The sequence below is a fragment of the Acinonyx jubatus genome, chromosome B4, assembly GCF_027475565.1.
Source record: "Acinonyx jubatus isolate Ajub_Pintada_27869175 chromosome B4, VMU_Ajub_asm_v1.0, whole genome shotgun sequence".
NCBI classification, from domain to species: domain Eukaryota; kingdom Metazoa; phylum Chordata; class Mammalia; order Carnivora; family Felidae; genus Acinonyx; species Acinonyx jubatus.
The window spans coordinates 64,984,556-65,005,751 of NC_069387.1; the positions used below are offsets into that span (position 1 = coordinate 64,984,556).

The 21,196-nt window shown below is 34.6% G+C and overlaps 1 protein-coding gene and 1 long non-coding RNA gene across 2 annotated transcripts in view; one reads left to right on the forward strand and one right to left on the reverse strand.

Moving 5' to 3' along the window:
* The window catches only part of CPNE8 (copine 8), a 285,057-nt gene that overhangs the window by 10,315 nt on the left and 253,546 nt on the right, over positions 1 to 21,196 (reverse strand). The gene's annotated exons all lie outside the window — the stretch shown is intronic.
* The window catches only part of LOC128316380 (uncharacterized), a 65,266-nt gene continuing 48,508 nt past the window's right edge, over positions 4,439 to 21,196 (forward strand). The window contains exon 1 of the long non-coding RNA XR_008300207.1: positions 4,439 to 5,116. This is a non-coding gene — a long non-coding RNA (uncharacterized LOC128316380). The remainder of the gene's footprint in view (positions 5,117 to 21,196) is intronic.

The window sequence follows — 21,196 nt, forward strand, 5'->3', positions numbered from 1 at the left end:
AATATTTGGGAAAAATTAACTCACTCTCTGACCATGTCACCATCCACCCAAAAGATTTCATTAATCTTTTTCTTAAGAAAAATTTAATGACATCCTCCATTACATTTTGGTGAGTGAAAGTTTCTCCAGCAAATCTAATTTATGTATGTATGTATGTATGTATGTATGTATGTATGTATGTACCTATCATCTATCTATTTATTTACCTATCAAATTTATTTACCTACTTTCCTATACATCCATTTAGTTATCAAGTTAGCCAACAATTGTTTTACACTACATTATGGCTTCTTGCTTTCCCTTTGCAGTCCACTTTTAAGATCTGTTCTTGTTGTTATCAACAGCTAGGAAAGTGTCTTAGAATGAAGGTAAGGGCTTTAGAAATGTTGGAACTGTTTCAGGAGTATTGTAGTTGCTTGACACACGAGATTAATCAACAGAACTTTGAAATTGTGTGGAGACAGCCTCTCGGTTGCTGTAAAGTGTGCTTGGAACTAGTCAGGTAAATGCTTTTGATAAAGCCAAAACAGTGCATGTAAATCTGATAGGGAAATAAATGAATATCTCATCAGTACCAGAACAGCTCCTTGATGAGACGCATCAATTTACAATATTTCCTACTTTGAGCTGTGTAAAGAAATTGATTGACCTCCATTATTATCTGTAAATTTCCTATCTCTTTTTATTTGCAACAATATGTGTGTAATTGGAGGTAGAGATCATGCTCTCAGAGTATGACGTTATTTTTCTTGAAATTAGCAAGCAAGAGCTGACAGGCTCTTTCCCCATCATTTTTCTGCTTGTTTCTAGTACATTTAAAATAAATAGTAAGTACACTGTTACACTCAGATGCCATAATTCCAGATTATAAAGCATCTATCTCAGTGCTAAAGAATGAAAATGACTGATCTTAGTTGGCAGCCAAGGGATTACAGATGTTCTCAATGTAGGTGTTAAAATTACTAAAACTGATGGCAAGAAATTGCACTGATTCCTTGCAACATGCACTGATTCCTTGAAATATGTCAAGGAGGATGGGGACAGGATGTCCCAAGTCATAAGTGAAAAAGTAAAGTATCAAAGTGTATGCCAGCCTATGCTCATGGGAATGGAGTGGGAAAAAAGTTTTTTCAAGATAAGAGTTGGCAGAATTCCAATAGTATAAATGTTTAGAAAGCTTTATAATAAACTTAAAACTGAGAGTGACTTTTGAACATTGGTTCAGAGAATCTGAACCCCAAAAGACTATTAGGAAAAAGAGACCTATGCATACCATTTGTTTTTAATAACCAAATCCTGTTTTGCAAATTTACTCATAAAAAAATCTTATAGTAATCTGAGCTCTTAAAGTATTCCTTATGTAATACAATGATCAATCTTGCCTTGATAATTAATTAAAAATATGACATTCATCCTGTGGTCTTAACACCAGTTAAGTAACTATTTTAATTTTCTTTATTATACAGGAAAGTTACCAATTCATAGTCTCTCATAGTGTTCTCCCTTCAGCTGATTATTAATGGTAGTACTGATATTAGCAGATAATTTGTCTTAAAAATTTGCATGTGAAATTTTGCTCTCACACTTGATGTACAAGAATCATTCTCTCTTCATCTGCCCTAATGCCTCATTTGTATTCTGAAGTAGGAAGCTCCACTCTTTGAACTAAATGGAGAGTTTCCATCATCCTTTCCAATTTGCTCCTCCCTAAAAGGAAGAGAGCCTTTGGAATCGGAGAAGAACTGAGCATACAGAATTCTGCCCATCATTCTTTTCTTTTGGACCTGCCAGTATGCATAGAAGATATATTTGTCTCAATTCCTGATGTTATAAGGTGAAGATACTGAGATCAGAAGCCAGGAATGTCTTCTAGAAATAGGCCTGGAGGAGTCTATCTTTCTCTCCCCCTCTGTTGTCTGGTGTATGTAAGACAACTACTCATTGTGTCTCCGAGGCGTAGAATTGCCATTGCTAAGAAGCCCAAATGGCTCTCTATCTATGTTACATTGGGTACTCTATTTTTAGTAGTTTAATCTCCTTTAGTGCTCAGTTGCAGAATCAAGGATTCTGCAAGAGCTACTCATAATTTATTTCTTATTTTATGTGCATAATCACAAACATATTTCCCCCTCCCTTTTCCTTACTAATTTATACAGAATAAAGCCAATAATTCTAAACTTTTAAATTTAATCCTCAGATGATAGAAAATCAAAGTAATGATGATAGAGATAGAGTAAATGAACATCAACTCTAAGATATAAACAGTGACAGAAGGGATTTTTGTTTCTTCCTGTTAAGAATAGTGTAAGTTACATGGAAGAGTTGTATTATGTCAGTTAAGAGTGCTTATTTAGTTTAATTTTTGTCATTGTTGGCATTGAGAACTTTCTTGATAAAAATAGATGTATGAATGGTAAGCAAACAAAGAAGTGCATTGTATTATAAAGTAGAAGCACATTCATTCACACTTTTTTTCGACGTTGCCCTCTGTGTTACAAGAGCTGTTAGGTTAAAATACTTTTCCTTTACAGCTAGACTTCTAGATGTGCTTTTGTTTCTGCCAGTGAAATTTATTCACATAGGTTTTTGAAAGTAGGAATGAGATGGGGACCATTTTACAGTGGCTGTGATAGGTAACAAGGATGTTCTAACAGCACAAAGTGTGTGACAGGATGTGATGCAGTTGTGATGTCAGCAGTAGTTGTAGAAGCACCAATCACAGCTTTTCCCACTGTGATCACAACTACAGCGACATGACCTAGAAACCAACTGTCCTAAGTTAGCCCCTTAGACTACATTTCTCCTACCCTTGCAACAATTTTGTAAGCAACATTATTGAATGTCTTTCTGATTGGAAGGTTTCCTTTTTCCCCCATGTAACTTTGCTTGATATACTGTGACACTAATTATATGACATTGAAGAAATCTCAGTTTCTTCCCTGTAAAACGTGGATAGTAACACATTACAAGGCTCTGTGAGGATTAGAGAGAATGTATGCAGAATGCTGGGGTCTAAGCAGTACTCAAAGAATAATTGCTATTTTCTAACACTCATTAATAATGCAATATTGTTTGAATATAAAGTTCATGACCATTAGGTCTATTACATTGTTAGATCAAGAAGAATGCTATAGATGATTATGTTTTTTGCCCTACAGTCCTTTTCACAAATTATAAACAATTCTGTGGTTCCCTGGAATACATTAAGAAGATATTTGGGGATAGGGAGGTTGGGTAATAATTTTCTATCTTTTCACCTATCATGCAATCCTTCCACTTATAAATCAGGCTGAAGAGATTATAAAGTTTCTTATTTTCACAGGATTTACTGTTCACTTCTTTATTCACAAGAGATTCTTACTGAAAGAAAAGGGGGATGAAAGCCTAGTATGCTATTCATAGATTTGGAATTTTTCTCTCTGGTAATTTATGCAACATAGATTTGCTACATTAGAGGAAAATGTCATTGAATTTATGCTTTGATTATGTGTGTGTGTGTGTGTGTGTGTGTGTGTGTGTTGGATTCCATAAACAAAGAAATTTTATAAATATATTCTCCTGCACGATATTAAACTCTGAATTGAAAACTATACCTCTTAATCTTTAAAATATCTTCTAAGGAATGTGAGGAATGTGAGATCCACATTCCTCTGTAATAAAGTAAGAAATAAAGAAATCTCTCTGCATGCTGTTGTGACCTTTGACAAGTGTCATAGCTAACTGGTCTTAGCAGCAGCAGGATTTATTTCTTTCACAGAGGTTTCTGTTCTGCCAGGTGGAAATAATCACTAAAAAATAAATGCTTCAGGTTAAAAAAAAAAGTGTTTGCTTTTTTGTAGTGCTTACTCTGGCTCTGAGCCAGCGATTTGTTGGGTATCCCAAGTCAGACTAAAAAAGCCGTGGAATCTTTGGTGTAAGATGAACTGTGACTTGTTCTAGATCTTGCTTGGTTTATAAATTGATGCCAGCTTTATAAACAAAGCACTGGGGCTTTAAGAATTTACTTGTAAATACATCTAGAATCTTCATTTCAGCATGTTTTGTTCCTCTGCTCTTGTTCTTTCTGAAAACTACTGATTCTTAAGTTTCTACAAACATTTGGTCACACTGACAATCCTGATTCTGTTAGGGATCAGTGAAAATCTGGGGCTCAGCTCTTTGTTTAGAACGCATTACTTATGAGACGTAGCAGGGTTCATTGCCATGATCTGTAGATACAGTTATGACTTGACTCACTCCAGAATTTAAAAAGCCTGGCGCACAAAGACCCGAAATTCCTGATATTAAAGAACTTATTTTAGACTCTAACAAAATTTCAAATATATGGTATCATTTTCCCACAATAACACCATGTTTTTTATGCAGATCTATAGTATCACAATAGTAATAAAATCCTATATCTAGTAAAATTGTCCTTCAAAAGTGAGGGAGAAATTAAGACATTCCCAGATAAACAAAAGATGAGGGAATTCATTACTACCAGGGTTGTCCTGTAAGAAATGCTAAAGGAAGTTCTACAGGTTGCAATGAAAGACACTGGAGAGGAACTTGAGGCCATATGAAGAAATTAAGACTCAGTAAAGGCAAATAAATGGGTAATTATAAGAGCTAGCATTATTGTAACTTTGGTTTATAACTTTACTTTTGGCTTTCTACATTATTTAAGAGATTAATACATTAAATTTTTTCAGTCTAAAAGCTAGAAATGTCATAAATTTGTTTTGTAACTTCACTTTCTGTTTTCTACCAAAAATATGTATTTGAGACTGAAGCATAAAAAAAACTATAATCTATGTTTTGCACACAATATGTAAGATGTAATTTTAATAACTGAATGAGAGTGGGGCTAGAGATGCATAGGAACAAGGCTTTTGCATGTTATCAAAGTTAAACTGGTTTAAATTCAAATTAGAGTGTTCTACTTTAGAATGTTAAATGTAATTTCCATGGTAACCACAAAGAAAATAGCAATAAAGTATACCTAACAGGAAATGAGAAGAGAATGAAAACATTTCACTACATAATTCAACTAAACACAAAAGAAGACAGAAATGCAGGGAATAAGGGACAAGAAACACTATAAGGCCTATGGAAAACAAATAGGAAAATGACAGAAGTAAGTCTCTTCTTATCAGTAATTACTTTAAATATAAATGGATTAAAGTCTCCAAAGACAGAGCTTGGCCAAATAGACTTAAAAACAACAACAACAATATAATCCAACTATATATTGTCTACATCCAAAGGCGCCTTTACATCCAAAGGCGCCAATAGAGTGAAAGTGAAGGGTTGGAAAAAGATATTCTATGCAAATCATAGCCAAAGACAGCAGGAATGATTCTAATACCAAACAAAATTGATTTAAATAAAAAAAATTTATAGGAGAACAGGAACATTATATATTACTAAAGGTTCAAAAAAGCAAGAAGATATAATAATTATAAAAATTTGTACATCTCATAACAGGCTGTCAAAATAGAAACAAAACTGACAGCACTGAAGGGAGAAATACCTTTGTACTTATAGTTGGATACTTCAACACATCGCTATCGGTAATGGATAGAACAAACAGAAGATAAATATAGAAATAGAGGATTGGAAGAACACATAAAACAAGCATATCTAACCCTACCCAACAACAAAATACACATTTTTCTCAAGTGCACAATGGGACATTCTCCAGTATAGACTATATGCGCATAAATTAAGTCTCAATACATTTAAAAAGAAGTACCATAGAAAGTAGTTTTCTGCACACAAGGATTAGATTAGAAATCAATAACAAGGAAAACATAAAAATTCACAAATTTATGGAAATTAAAAAACGTACTCTTAAAAAGCTAATGGATCAAATAAGAAATTACAAGGAAAATTAGAAAATACTTAGAGACATATGAAAACAAACACACAACACATCAAAACTTAACTGACACAGTGAAAGCAGTGTTAAAGGAAAAAACGATAACTATATAGTTACATGAAAAAACAAGAAAGATATCAAATCAACAGCTTAAATTTACAACTGAAGGAAATAGAAAAAGAACAAACTAAATCGAAAGCTATTAAGGAAGGAAATAATAGAGATAAGAACAAAGTCAAAAATATTACAAAGAATAGAAAAACAATAAAAATCAACAAAACCAAAAACTGATTTTTCATGAAGATTAGTAAAATTGACAAACCTTTAAGTAAATGGACTTAGAAAAAAAGAGAGAAGACAAATTACTAAAATTGAATGTATGTGGGGATATTACTACTCATTCTACAGAAATAAAGATGATTGTAAGAGAATTCTGTAAACAATTGTTCATCAACAAATTAGACAACCTAAATGAACAAATTTCTAGAAATACAACACCTACCAAGACTAAATTATGAAGAAAGAAAATCTGAATAGACCTATATCTACTAAGGAGATTGAGTTGTGCCTAAGGATTCTTGCCTTGTGCCTAATCTTTTATTTATTTATTTTTTAATGTTTATTTATTTTTGAGAGAGAGAGACAGAGAGAGAGTGCGAGCGGAGGAGGGACAGATATAGAGGAAAACACAGAATCCCAAGCAGGCTCCAGGCTCTGAGCTGTCAGCACCAAGCCCGACGCAGGGTTCAAACTCACAAACCACGAGATCATACCCTTAGCCAGTGTCAGACACTTAACCGACTGAGCCACCCAGGTACCCCATCTTGTGCCTGATCTTGAAAGAAAAGCATTCACTCTTTTATCATTGAGTTCGATAGTCTTTCTGGGTTTTTTATCAATGGCTTTTACTATTCTAAGGTTAAATCTCTATTCCTAGTGTGTTGAGTGTTTTTATTATGAAAGGATTTTGAATTTTATAAAATGCCTTTTTTATATCAATTGAGATTATTATGTGATTTTTATCCTTCACTAGGAGATGCATAAGAATGGATCTATTTTCACTCACCCTCTTTTTTGAACTTCTTCAATCTCAAAACTAATAACACCATTCAATATTAGAAAAGTATCAACCATTTCCTTGTCTTGGACTATTATACTTCCAACCTTCTCTTTATTATTAATTCCAGAATTCCTATTACTGGATGTTAGATTTTCATTCACTATTTTTCATGTCCATAAGTATTTTTGTGTCTTTATCTCCCCATACTTCATTCTACATAAACTAGTAAATGTATTTTCAAATTTATTATCCCTATTCCATTGAGTTTATGTTCCATACAATATGCCCATCGTGCTCTTAATTTTGATAATTATATTTGTCATTCTTAGAGATTTGATTTGGCTCTACTGCAGTCTTTTTTTATTTCTATACTGTTCTCGTTGTAGATTTTATTCCTCTTTTGTATCTCTTTAATAACTGTAAACATCAACATTTGATAGTTATATTTATACCATTTTTATCCCTCGTTGTTTAGATATTAATTAATAAATGTGTTCCATTTGTTGACTCTTTTTGCACTGCAGTTAATTTTCATGCATAGTTTGAAGAGGTTTGTTTGTTTGTTTGTTTGTGTAATTGTATGTCATCTTCAGTAAGGGTGGATTTTCTTTGTGGGAGTCTCATGTATTGTGGGTTGTAGCTTCTGCTGAGACCAGTGTTAATTTATTAATTTTTGGCTTCCAACCTTATGAGTAGTAAACATTCAAACCTCACAGCATGTGATTTGGGATTGAGATTTTCATTTCTCCAAAGTTACTTTTTTCCACTTATGGATCTCAGTAGTTGGCATGTTTCTTGGATCTGTGGTTTTCTTAATCCAATTTTCACAGACATTGTAGCCAATAGAAGCATCCAGTTTTTTGTTGTGTGTTTGTATGTTTTTTTTTTCTTTGCAAAGGATTTGATTCCAACTAACCACCTTATGTGAAGCCAAAACCACAGCTCCTGTTCCAACATGAGCAACAATACTCCAATCTGTCAAGTTTATCCCAGTTCCCATACCTCAGAGTTACTTCAGTAACACCCTAAAGTTCTGTTGTTATGTTTCCCCTTCATTTATAGCAATTAGAAAATGCCATTTTTTCTCCTGGTGAGTTTGGCCATGTAATTTCCTAATTTATTTTTCTCTTTGAATACAGTACTTTTTCAATAGAAGTACCGTATTTGTAGGAGGAGTTTTTAGAACAATACAGAGCAGAACAGCATTAACTAAGTTTACCATATATATCTTCTTTACTCACTTTATAATTAGAACATTTATATGTCACCAATCTTCTACTGTATCATTTTTACCGGTTTAAGACCATTTAATTATATTCATATGCCCTAATTTATTGAACTAAATCCCTATTGTTAGACATTTTGTTTCTTTCCATGTTTTTCTCTCTTCAAATGTTTTCTTATAAAAATATTACATTACATATTTTGTATGTATTGAATGGAATCAAAGGGTATACATAAAATAATGGCAAAGCCAAAAAGAGCAGAAGATTCTACATAGTAACTAACAATAGTCAAGAAAGAGTTAAGAAATGTGAGAGTACCAGGGCACCAGGTTGGTTCAGTAAATTAAGTGTCTAACTCTTGTTTTCTGCTCACATCATGATCTCATGAGCCCCATGTCAGATTCCATGCTGACAGCATGGAGCATGCTTGGGATTCTCTCTCTCTCTCTCTCTCTGTCTCTCTTTCAAAATAAATAAATAAGTTTTAAAGAATAAAATAAATGTGAGAGTACCTAAATTTTCCTTTCTCTGTAGCAATGTTTTAGCTATATCAAAAGGGTTTGTTTGTTTTTTTGGAATTTTTTTTTTTCAGTTTGGTTTTGATAGCTATGAATGTCTCAGAAAATGAAAAAAAATTGTGATGAGCCAGAAACAAATTTCTTTCTTGGCAATGTTATCTTGAATGCGACCTCTGTGCTCCCAGAAAATTGTTAATGTGATTGGAAGACACATCACTTTCTCTATCTTTCTATTTTGCCATCTTATCTTGAGGTGTGTAGTGGATGGTAACATATTGCACCCTGAAAAAACAACACCTTATCAGTCTTGACAAGGGGTAGCAACTGTGATTAGGTCACCTCAGCTGAAACTATGGTAAGCTTAGTGGAACTAATCCCCCAAAGTTCCCTTAATGCCATAAAAGCTAGAGTTGCTTATCAAAGCTAAGGCAGTCCAACATTCTTCAAAGCTTCCAGAACTGTCTTCCATCTAAGAAATGGTCCATTTCCATTAGACTGAGTAGACACAAAGATATAATTTAAAAATTGCAGAAGAAGCAAAATAAAATATTTAAAAAAAAAAACAACAAAGTAATTGCAAAGAAGAACACAACACATAAAACCTAACAATAATATACAACTTTCAAGACAGAAATTGCTAAAAGAGACAAATGAGGGGAACGATTAGATTTTTAATGCTAACATTCCTTGGGAAAAAAAGTCAATGATATTGATTAGAAACCATCATACTTACAATCAAGGTGTTTTTTTTTTTTTCATAAACTGATAGTAGATCTTACTTTTTATTAGCATTTTCTTTCTGCTCATTATGGTCTGCAGAGAGCCGGTATTTTAATATATTTTAAGTCACAGATAATGTATCTTATTTCTTATTTGAAGGTTTTATTTTGACTCCTACAGGTAATGGAAAGCTAAACTGCCTCAGCTATCTATTGATTAACTAATTTGATGGTCTGACAGTCCCACAAAGTATTTTCCCTATTTCCAAGTTTAATTATGTTCTTCAGACCAGAGGGAGTGGCATGATATATTCAAAGTGCTGGAAGAAAAAAAAACCTCCAGCCAAGAATACACTATCCAACAAGGCTATCATCCAGAACAGAAGGAAAGATCAAGAGTTTTACAGATGAACAAAAGTTAAAGGAATTCATGACCACTAAGGAGCCCTACAAAAAAAAGGTTAAAGTGGAACCTTTGAATAGAAAGGAAAGACCATTAGGAAGAGTAAGGAAAGCAGAAAGCACAACAGTAGTAAAAATAAATATATCTGTAAAAATCAGTCAAAGGGCTCACAAAATAAAAGCATATAAAGTACAACACCTAAAACATGGAGAGGAGAGGAGTAAAGAACGGGTTCAAACTTAAGCAACCATAAACTTAATATAGATTTCTATATACAGAAGATGTTATATACAAACCAAATGGTAACTGCAAATCAAAAAAAAGTAATAGATATGCCAAAAATAATAAGAAAGGAATCCAAGTATATCAATCACTAAAGAAAGCCAAAAAAATTGTAACAGAAGAGAGGGAAGAAAAGAATGAAAAAAAAAACCTATAAAAACAGCCATAAAACAAGTAACAAAATGGTAATAAATACATATCTGTCAATAATTACTTTGAATGTAAATGGACTAAATGCTCCAATCAAAAGACATAGGGTGACAGAACAAATAAAAACAAACAAGACCCATCTATATGCTGACTACAAGATACTCATTTCAGACCTACAGACACATGCAGATTGAAAGGGAAGGGATGGGGAAGCATTTCATATGCAAATGGTATGAAAAGAAAGCTGGGGTGCAATACTTGTAACGGACAAAAGAGACTTTAAAACAAAGTGTAACAAGAGGCAAAGAAAGACAGTATATAATCATTAAGAGTACAATACAACAAGAATATATAACAATTGTAAATACTTATGCACCCAACATGAAAACACCCAAAGACTTAAAGCAGTTCATAAAAAAACATAAAAGAAGTAATAGATAGTAATACAATAATAAAGGGAACTTTAACACTGCACTTTCAGCAATGGACAGGTCATTAAAACAGAAATTCAACAAGGAAACAGTGACTTTGAAAGACATACTGGACTGTATAGATTTAACAGATTTACTCAAAACATTCCATCCTAAAACAGCAGAACATACATTGTTTTCAAGTTCACATACAACATTCTTAAGAATAGATCACATGTTAGACCACAAAACAAGTCTCAACAATTTCAAAAAGATTGAAGTTATACCGTGCATCTTTTCTGACCACAACAGTATGAAATTAGAAATCAACCACAAGAAAACATCTGGAAAGAACACAAACATATTGAGGTTAAAGAACATGCTACTAAACAATAAGTGGGTCAACCAAGAAATCGAAGAGGAAATTAAAAAATGCATGGGGGCAAATGAAAATGCAACACAATAGTCCAAAACTTTTGGAGTGTAGCAAAAGCAGTTGTAGGAGAGAACTCTATAGCAATATTGACCACCTCAAGAGGTAAGAAAAATCTCAAATAACCTAACCTTACACCAAAAGGAGCTAGAAAAAAAGAACAAACAAAACCCAACACCAGTAGTAAGAAGTAAATAATAAAGAGTAGGGCAGAAATAAACAAAAATAAACTAAAAAAGCAATAGAACAGATCAATGAAACCAGGAGCTGGTTCTTTGAAAAGATCAACAAAATTGATAAACCTCTACCCAGATTCGCCAAAAAAGAAAGAAAGAAGACTGAAATAAAATTAGAAATGAAAGAGGAGAAATAATAACTGACACCACAGAAATACAAACCATCATAAGAGAATATTATGAAAAAGTATATGCCAACAAATTGGCAATTGATAACCTAAAAGAAATGGATAAATTCCTAGAAACATATTACTTCTCAAAATTGATTTGGGAAGACATAGAAAATTTGAATGGACAGATTACTAGCAATAAAATTGAATCAGTAATGAGAAAACTTCCAACAAACAAAAGTCCAGGACCAGATGGCTTCACAGATGAATTTAGAGAAGAGTTAATATTTATTATTCTCAAACTTTTCCAAAAAATTTAAGAGGAATGAAAACTTCCAAATTCATTCTGTGAGGCATGCATTACCTTGGTACCCAAACCAGGTAAAGACATCACAAAAAAAGAGAACAGCAGGGAAATACCTATGTAATAAACATAGATGCAAAAATTCTCAGCAAAAGACTAACAACAAAATTCAATAATACATCAAAAAATATTCATCAAGATCAGTGGGATTTATTTCTAGGATCTAAGTGTGGTTCATATCACATCAGTAAGAGAAGGGATGAAAACCATATGATCATTTTGATTCAGATAAAGCATTTGACAAAGTACAATATCCATTCATGATAAAAACCCTCAACAAGGTTGATTTAGAGAAAACATATCTTAACATAATAAAGGTCATATATGAAAAACCCACAGCGAATACCATCAATGGTGAAATACTAAGAGTTTTCCCCCTAAGGTCAGGAAGAACACAAGTATGTCCACTCTCATCACTTTTATTCAACATAGTAATAGAAGTCCTAGCCACAGCAATGAGACCACAAAAAGAAATCAAAAGCATCCAAATCAGTAAGAAAGAAATAAAACTTTCACTATTTGCAAATAACATGATACTATATATAGAAAATTCTGAAGACTCTGCCAAAAAACTATTAGAACTGATTAATGAATTCAGTAAAGTCATGGGATACAAAGGCAATATACAGAAATTCATTGCATTTCAATACACTAATAACGAAGTCGCAGAAAGGGAAATTAAGAAAATGATCCGAGTGGTGCCTGGGTGGCTCAGTCAGTTAAGCATCCGACTTCAGCTCAGGTCATGATCTCACAGTTTGTGAGTTTGAGCCCCGCATCCAGCTCTGTGCTGACAGCTCAGAGCCTGGTGCCTACTTCAGATTCTGTCTTTGTCTCTCTCTGCCTCTCCCGTATTCACAATTTCTCTCTCTCTCTCTCTCTCTCTCTCTCTCTCTCTCTCTCTCTCTCTCTCTCTCCTTCTCTCTCTCTCTCAGTCAATCAATAAAATAAAACATTAAAAAAAATTGTTGAAAAAGAAAATGATCCCAGGAGGAGTTAAGATAGCAGAGTAGTAGGAGGCCCTTATGTAGGCCTTATCCCTTAAACACAGCTAGATAAATATCAAATCATTTTGAACACCCAGGAAACTGATCTGAGGGCTGAGAGAACAAGCTACACAACTAGAGGGAGAAAAGAGACCAAATCACGGAAGGTAAGGAGGTGTGGAGACATGATCTGAGAGAGAAAAGAATCACTAGTGCTGTGGAGGAGAGGGAACAGAGAGGGAGAAGGAGAGGGGAGAGGGGAGAGAGGGAGAGGGAGAGGGAGAAGATTGAAATCACAGTGCCAGAAGAGCTCTGTTCCCTTTGGAGGTTTTAGAGGAGAATTCCTTTCCTTGCCTTTACCAGCTTGTAGAAGCCATCTGCATTCATGGTTCTTACTACCTTCCTCCATCTTAAAACCAGTGACATAACATCTTTCAGTCTGCCCTCTCCCACCTCTGCTTCTCTGGTCACTTCTCTTCTCTCTGATTCTCCAATTGCCATCTTACAAAGAGCCTTGTGATTACAGTGTGCCCACCTGTGTAACACAGGATATTCTCCCCATCTCAAGACCCTTAACTTAATCATGCCTACAAAGTCCTGTTCCTATTTGAATAAGGTAACATATTCATAATCTCTTGGTAAAAGGCTGTGGCTATCATTGGCCTATCACAGAAGAATAGGAAAGAATTATTTATAACTTTTAAGGTTTATCATCAGTTAAATAAACTGTCATTCACTTTCCAAATAACATGAGATGAGAAAATTGAAAACATCATTGCAGCAATGTCTTGGACCTATAGCACTTTAAATGTGTCTTGCCATCACCATTCTGATAAAAATGCCAATAATAGCACACATAGTGTACATCTTTTAGATCTCCTTCTTGCAGTGGTTCTCAACTTCTTTCTGTATTACCAACCACTTGGAGATACTTATGAGAGTCATGCAAACTCTCCACTTGCAAAATGCACCTGTGGGCACATTCACCACTTTACATACATATACCACTCTATAAAACCCATTCAGGGACCATATGGTTTGGATTAAGAATCCTATTTTATGGAGTTTTATGGATCACCCATTTACTGATACATTTCAGGACATTTCTATTCTTGGAATGAAGCAGTTAGATGGAACAAATGTCAAGAATGAACTCTGTGGTTCCTTTTTAGGGAGATTCCTTAAAGACTTTCTCACTAAAAACTTGAATTCCTTAACTAAAGACTGCTTATAAAATCTACGTTTGCTTCTTTGGTTTTTAAACTTAAATTTCTTCATTAAATATTTATTTATTTGTTTTTTTTGAGAGAGTGCACATGCGTATGCTGGGGAGGGCCAGAGAGAGGGAGATGGGGATCTGAAAACTAACTCAAGTGCTGACAGCAGAGAGCCTGACATGGGCTCAAACTCACAAACCCTGAGATCATGACCTCAGCCGAAGTCAGAAGCATAACCAACTGAGCCACCCAGATGCCCCTACATTTGCTTTCAAGGTTAATTTATCACTACATGCCATGTAGTATAGGCTCACCAGATTATTCACAACAAAGAAACCCACAGTTAAAACAACTCTGCATAATTCAAGGTCTCATTACAAATCTGTGACATTACAAAGCACCTTCATTTACTTTTCTTCTTCTCTTTCCTCTGTTTCTCCTTTTTTCCCTTCTTTCTTCTTATTATTGCTCTCCTATTTTTTTTTTCTTGGCTTTTTGCCTTAAGGCTATACTACTATTCATTAACTTCTTTATTAAGTAATAGATCCAGATCTAAAAAAGAGATGAAATCCATTTTTTTTCAAATTGACCACTTAAGAATAGCCTGGCTGCATGTTTTAGTGGGAGAAGGAATAGATAGGAACTGTATAACTATTTTAGTACTAACAAAGGGATATCTTCTACATGGTGCTCAAGGCAGTCTTTTTATGTATTGTTTACAGATGTATCATTGGCTATCCAGCTCTAGGAGATACTGCTATGCCAATGAGTTTAAATATATTTGCATTATATGGAAATAAAGAAAAAAAATTATCAAAGTTGTGCATAATTAGGATCATGAACCTATAGTAAACATTATTTATTAAGCAAGTCTTTTCTATTTTCCTAAGAATTTACGTTTGATGCAGAAGAATTGAGAAGCCTTTTAATTATGTATTTATTCATTTGGTATAGTTTCCATGTGACAGGCATTGCTCTGAGTGTTTTACAAATATTAACATATTTTCCTTTCAGAAAGCCATATGAAGTAGGTACCGTAATCATTTCCATTACAGAAAATGTTTAAGATCACAGAGGTAAAAATGGTCAAGAACAGGTTTTGAATCCAGGGAGTCTGGTTCAAATGGTCATAATCACTATTTTTTGGCTCCTTCTGTTAATGATCCAAAGGACAATGGCAAGGAATAGATGTTATAACAAAATGCCTAAAGCTACAAAAGAAAACTATTAGCAACATCAACAACCCTATACACAGTGGCTAGAAAGAAGCCTTTTAAGATTGCAAAAGCACATAAAATAATTTATTATTTTTCAGGCTATTGAAATACTTAAAATATCTATGCTACATTTTAAACATTTATTTTATAAAAATTGTTCCTTAGAATTATATCTCTAAGCATGATCCATCAGAATTACCTTGGATACTGGTTAAAATGCTGAATCCTGGACCACATGACAAATCAACAGAATCAGGGTCTCAAAGACTGCATAGTGAATTTTTAATAAACATGTAAATTTTCTCTAACATTTTCTGAAATTTTTAAAAAAATTTTTTAAATTTTATTCATTTTTTTGGTAGAGACAGAGCATGACTAGGGGAGGGGCAGAGAGAGAGGGAGACACAGAATCCAAAGCAGGCTCCAGGCTCTGAACTGACAGCACAGACCCTGACGCGGGGCTCAAACTCTCAGACCGTGAGATCATGACCTGAGCTGAAGTCGGACGCCTAACTGACTGAGCCACCCAGGTGCCCCATAACATTTTCTGAAATTTGAGATTCCATGCCGTCTGGGATGAAATACTTTGCATTATCCTGAAAACCTCATATACTTTTTAAATGTACCAATAAGAATATAGAATATAGGGGTGCCTGGGTGGCTCAGTTGGTTGAACACCCAACTTTGGCTCAGGTCATGATCATGGTTCGTGAGTTCGAGCCTCATGTCGGCTCTACTGACAGCTCAGAGCCTGGAGCCTGCTTTGGATTCTGTATCTCCCTCTCTCTCTCTGTTCCTTCCTCCTCTCAAAAATAAATAAACATTAAAAAAAAATTTTTTTTAAGAATATAGAATCTAGCTCAATAACAATGTCATAGATTCATTGTAGACTTAGTTTGACCAGACCGGGAGTGCTGAATTTAAGGAAACACACCATCCTTTAAGAAACATCAAGTTGGCAATATATAGAGATTTCTGAAAAAGGTCACCAGTATTATGATGGCTTGAACACTGTACCACATTTGTATTACTACTTGTTGCTAATGTAATAGAAGGACTTCCTGTATTCAGTGTAGAGTCTCTTTATTAGTTTATTCATCCATTTATTCATTTAATTAAATTTGTTTATTGAGTGTTAAGTGCTGGGGATAAATCAAGACATAAATCAAAGTCTCTTCCCTCTGAAGTTAAATTTCTAGTAGGTTGTCTATGACTGAATCAGATGTCTTGTGGTTGTCTATGACTGAATCAGATGTCTTGTGCATTAGTTAACGTCAGATTCAGCAGTTATTGACATATACCTGAATATGGTTTAAGCAGGATTGAAGTTTATTTTTTAATGTTTATTTTTAAAGGAGAGAGAGACAGAGTGTGAGTGGGGGGAGGGGAAGAGAGAGAGGGAGATACAGAATCTGAAGTAGGCTCCAGGCTCTGAGCCATCAGCACAGAGCCCCACATGGGGCTCAAACTCACAGAGCCCAATATGGGGCTGGAACCCACAAACCGTGAGATCATGACCTGAGCGGAAGTCTAACGCTTAACCGACTGAGCCACCCAGGCGCCCCAAGATTGAAGTTTATTTTTATGTCACATAAACATCCCAGAAGTTGGTCCAAATAGGTTATAGTTCCAAGAACCCGTTAGCTTTTATGTTGTTAAAACTCTGCACATAGGCCTGACCTCATGGCCCAAGATGCAACATCATTAATCCAGGAAGTAGGAGGAAGAAAGAAATGAAGAACAGTGGGTAAAAAGAACATGTGCTCTTTCCCTTAGGAAAAACACTTATGCTTGTGCATCTCTGGCTGTGTGGCAACAGGCAAAAGGGAAACTAAGAAACATAGTATTTAATTCAGGCAGGCGAGCTAAAAATCAGAAATTCTAGTAACAAAAAGTTAGATCATGAATATTGAGGGACAAAATTTAGATTCTGAAATAATCAGCCTCCTTGGGTTCCAAAACACTCAGCAGTACTCCCTCCTTCTTGCAGAATAGAATAACTTCCTCCTCAAATAAGACATCTCAATGTCCTATCCTCTCACTGCGTCTAGTCTCAAACCCAGGATTTGAGGGTGATGCATATTCTTTTCCATTTAACTCAATAGTAGCTCTTTCTGACCATCCCTTAAGTTAAACTTAGCCTTTTACTTAATATATTAAAGCAGTTAGCACAGAAAATGACAATAAAAATTTACATATGGAAAGGAGGACAATGGGAAAAGCATGCAGTAACTAATTCTTAACTGACATTATCAAATTTTATGGGCAGGTATTACAAAGGCTTTCTTCTATGATGAACAAGTACCTTGGAGAGCCCATCTGATAGCTTCTGGCTCACACTCTGGGAAGGTATTTCTTTCCATTGACCTCCATAGTCCTTGGACCTGCTTCTAGAAGTTTCTTTGGATACCTTTTTTGAGACCTGCGTGCTTTCAGAACCCAGTGATGGTGTTGGATGGATGTTTGAGGATTAAGGGATTGCTTTAGGAGTTAAGGCTACTCCAGACCAAAGTTGGATTTGTTTAGCAGAAGAATTCTCTTGAAAATATGCTAAACAACTGATTTCTTTGTTCTGTGTGTGAGTAACTAAATCCAAAGATCTCATTGACATCTTTTTTTTTTTAGACCGCAACTCCAGTCTCTTACTTAGTGACCACTGGGCTCTGCCCATTCATTCCCTTCTCTCAGTTGAGCCTATCGTAAGGCCATCTGAAACCACAGAATTGAGCAGAAAGACAAAATGGTTAATTCACTTTTTTGCTTCCTCCATTTTTGGCAAAGAATTAAAGGAAACTACTTTTAAAAGTCGCTTCGGCCCTCATCACCTATTAAACATTTTCCATCATCACTCATAACTGCTTCAAATTGGAATACAAAGTAGTTGGCTTTTTTTAACCATACAAAGCCTCAAATTACAGACTCTTTCTCAATTTAAATGCAGGTCATAGGTAGAAAATGCCTATTTTAGCAGAAGTATATATTTTTTCATCCCTACTTTGGTGAGATCAGAAGCATCCAACATAGATGACATAACACATTTTTTGTATTGTTTTTCAGTGGCTAGGCAGGATGCTTTTTAAGACATTAGTGACAACAATTTATCTACATTTTTTTTCCATAGCATAATGAGGGTGACCAGCTTTCCAGTCTGCAATATCTCTACCTTACCTGCTTAGTACCTGACAGAAACAATACCAAATATTTTAGAGCTCTGTTGTGTGCCACACCCCACTTTGAAGCTTGAATTTGTTTTACTTGGAATTAAGGTTATCTATAAGTGACAAAAATCAAAATAACCTGGAATTAAATATAAGATAGTTTATTTCTGTCCTATATAAAACACCTAGAAGGTGACCCAAAGTGAATATGGCTTCTCAAGATGTCACAGACATGTTACTATCAAATTGCACTTGCATGCATAGCTTCAATCTCACATACCCATATTTCAGGCAGCAAAATATAGGATGATTCCAAAAGAAGTGGTCAAGAAAACACATGACAGTCTCAAAAAGGCATATGTTATGACATTTCTGCCTATGCACCTTTTGCCAGATCTTGATTACACAAAGCTAGAAGAAAAGATGGAAATATCATCTTTCCCTTATGGGGAGTCATCTTTTCAGCTAACAATCAGAGATTCTACTCTCACAGCTAAAGGGGAAAAAGAGATACTAAGATTCAATTAGCCATCTCTGCTGCATATTCTAAGACCATTAATCTAAGGGTATATGATTTTAAAATGCACTTTCTTTTGAAAAGATTACTGGATCAAGATGATCAAATATAGGCTAATAGTTGTTCCTTACTTGAGCCATTCATTCTTTCAGCCAATTAATTAGTATTATTCACACCCAAACTCACGCTATATTACTTTTTAAATTTTATTTATTTAAATTCAAGTTAGTTAACATACAGTGTAGTATTGGGTTCAGGAGTCGAATCCAGTGATTCATCACTTACATATAACGCCCAGTGTTCATCCCAGTGAGTGCCTCCTTAATTCCATCCCCCACCACCGTTTGTTCTCTGTATTTAAGAGTCTCTTAGGATTTGCCTCCCTCTCTGTTTTTATCTTATTTTTCCTTCCCTTCCCCTATGTTCACCTGTTTTCTTTCTTAAATTCCATATATGAGTGAAATCATATGATAATTGTTTTTCTCTGACTGATTTATTTCATTTAGCATAATACACTCTAGTTCCATCTATGTTGTTGCACATGACAAGATTTCATTCTTTTTGATCACTGAGTAGTATTCCATTGTATGTATATAATGCCACATCTTCTTTATCCATTCATCAGTCAGTGAACATTTGGGCTCTTTCCATACTTTGGCTATTGTTGATAGTGCTGCTGTAAACATTGGGGTGCATGTGCCCTTTCAAATGAGCATTTTTGTATCCTTTGGATAAATACCTAGTAGTGCAGTTGCTGAGTCATAGGGTAATTCTATTTTTAATTTTTTGAGGTACCTCCATACTGTTTTCCAGAGTCTCTACACCAGTTTGCATTCCTACCAACAGTGCAAAAGGATTCCCCTTTCTCTCCATCCTTGCCAACATCTGTTGTTTCCTGAGTTAATTTAGCCATTCATACACTGACTCAGAACAAATTAACTTACAAGTTGATAAATAGTATAAGAAAGCTACATAATTATTACAGGAAAATTGAAGAAAGTGTACTTTATGATGAGATTCCATAGTATATACTCTTAGTTGTAAAAGTTTGAAGAAGATCAGAGAGGTCTAATTTTATGCCTGACTGCATTTGAGAAAATTCTAAAAATACCCCTACTGTGATGTAACCCAGAACCCACCTCCTGAAAGCCTGATATGATTTATTTGGGGTCAGGTATGGACACTGAAATTTAAAAACAAAACAAACATAAAAAACTCATCATTAATTCTATTGTGCAGCCATTATTGGGAGTCACTGACTTTTTTCCTTACTGAAGACTTTGTTGAGGATGTCAACATCCATGGGACTAAACCCATCCATGGTTGGACTAAACCCAACCCATTAAAGATGGTAGAGTTTGGATTTGTAGATAACAGAATGGCAGACTAGAAATTAGGCGTTTCATATTAGTACCAGGAAAGTGTCCATGTCTTTAATGTTTCTTTATAAAAAGTCATGCCAGCTACCCAGGGGTTTGGGAAATTATGCCTATATTATCAACAACACTCCATTTTCACCTTTGATCTTGTTTAGATATCTTGCTTTCTTTGGCTTATATGTGGATTCTCTATCTTTTTAAGACTTTAATGGAGCAGTCACCTAGACTTCTATTTGACTTCTCCCTGCATCTGCCTCAATGCCTTATACTTCACACATACATACATGCATAGAGTCATCCCAAGCAAATATTATTTACCTCCATATCCAACTTAAGTTCCCATGATGCTACAATCACCATCCACCACCCATCTTCATCCAGGAAAATGGAAAAGCTTTTGATAAAAAGCTTTATCAGGAACAAAAATCACAGAAACTCAGAAAACGTAAAGTTCTAATAATAGATTATGAGTCTCCAACTCTTAATATAATTCAGTTCATATACAGATTTTTAAAAATTCCTTATTGCTGCCAGTTTGTAGTCTCCCTTCCCTTTGGACATTACTTCACTTTTATCTAGACTACCAATGCCCATAATTTTTCAAGGGTCAGTTCCAAATTTTGTTTCTCAATTAAGTAGTGTTGTGCATGTAGAGCTGATTTGGAGAATGCCTAAGTTGGTAGAGTAGCACTGTTGATATACTCTCTAGTTCCCTGGTTGTCACTCAGAAACATCCTTTTAGTAGATAGGCTCTTATTTAATCTCAAAATGACTCAATGGCAACATATACTATTTTCCAGAAGTATCTAGAACTTAGTTAACTACTTATTTGATGTAACTTGTTCTCAAAATTAAGTTTCTTGGAGATTCAGGTCATTTTATATTTATTCTCTTCCAAATATACTCTACCTTAACTCTGAAATCTTTCCTCCAGAGCTTGGTCATATAATT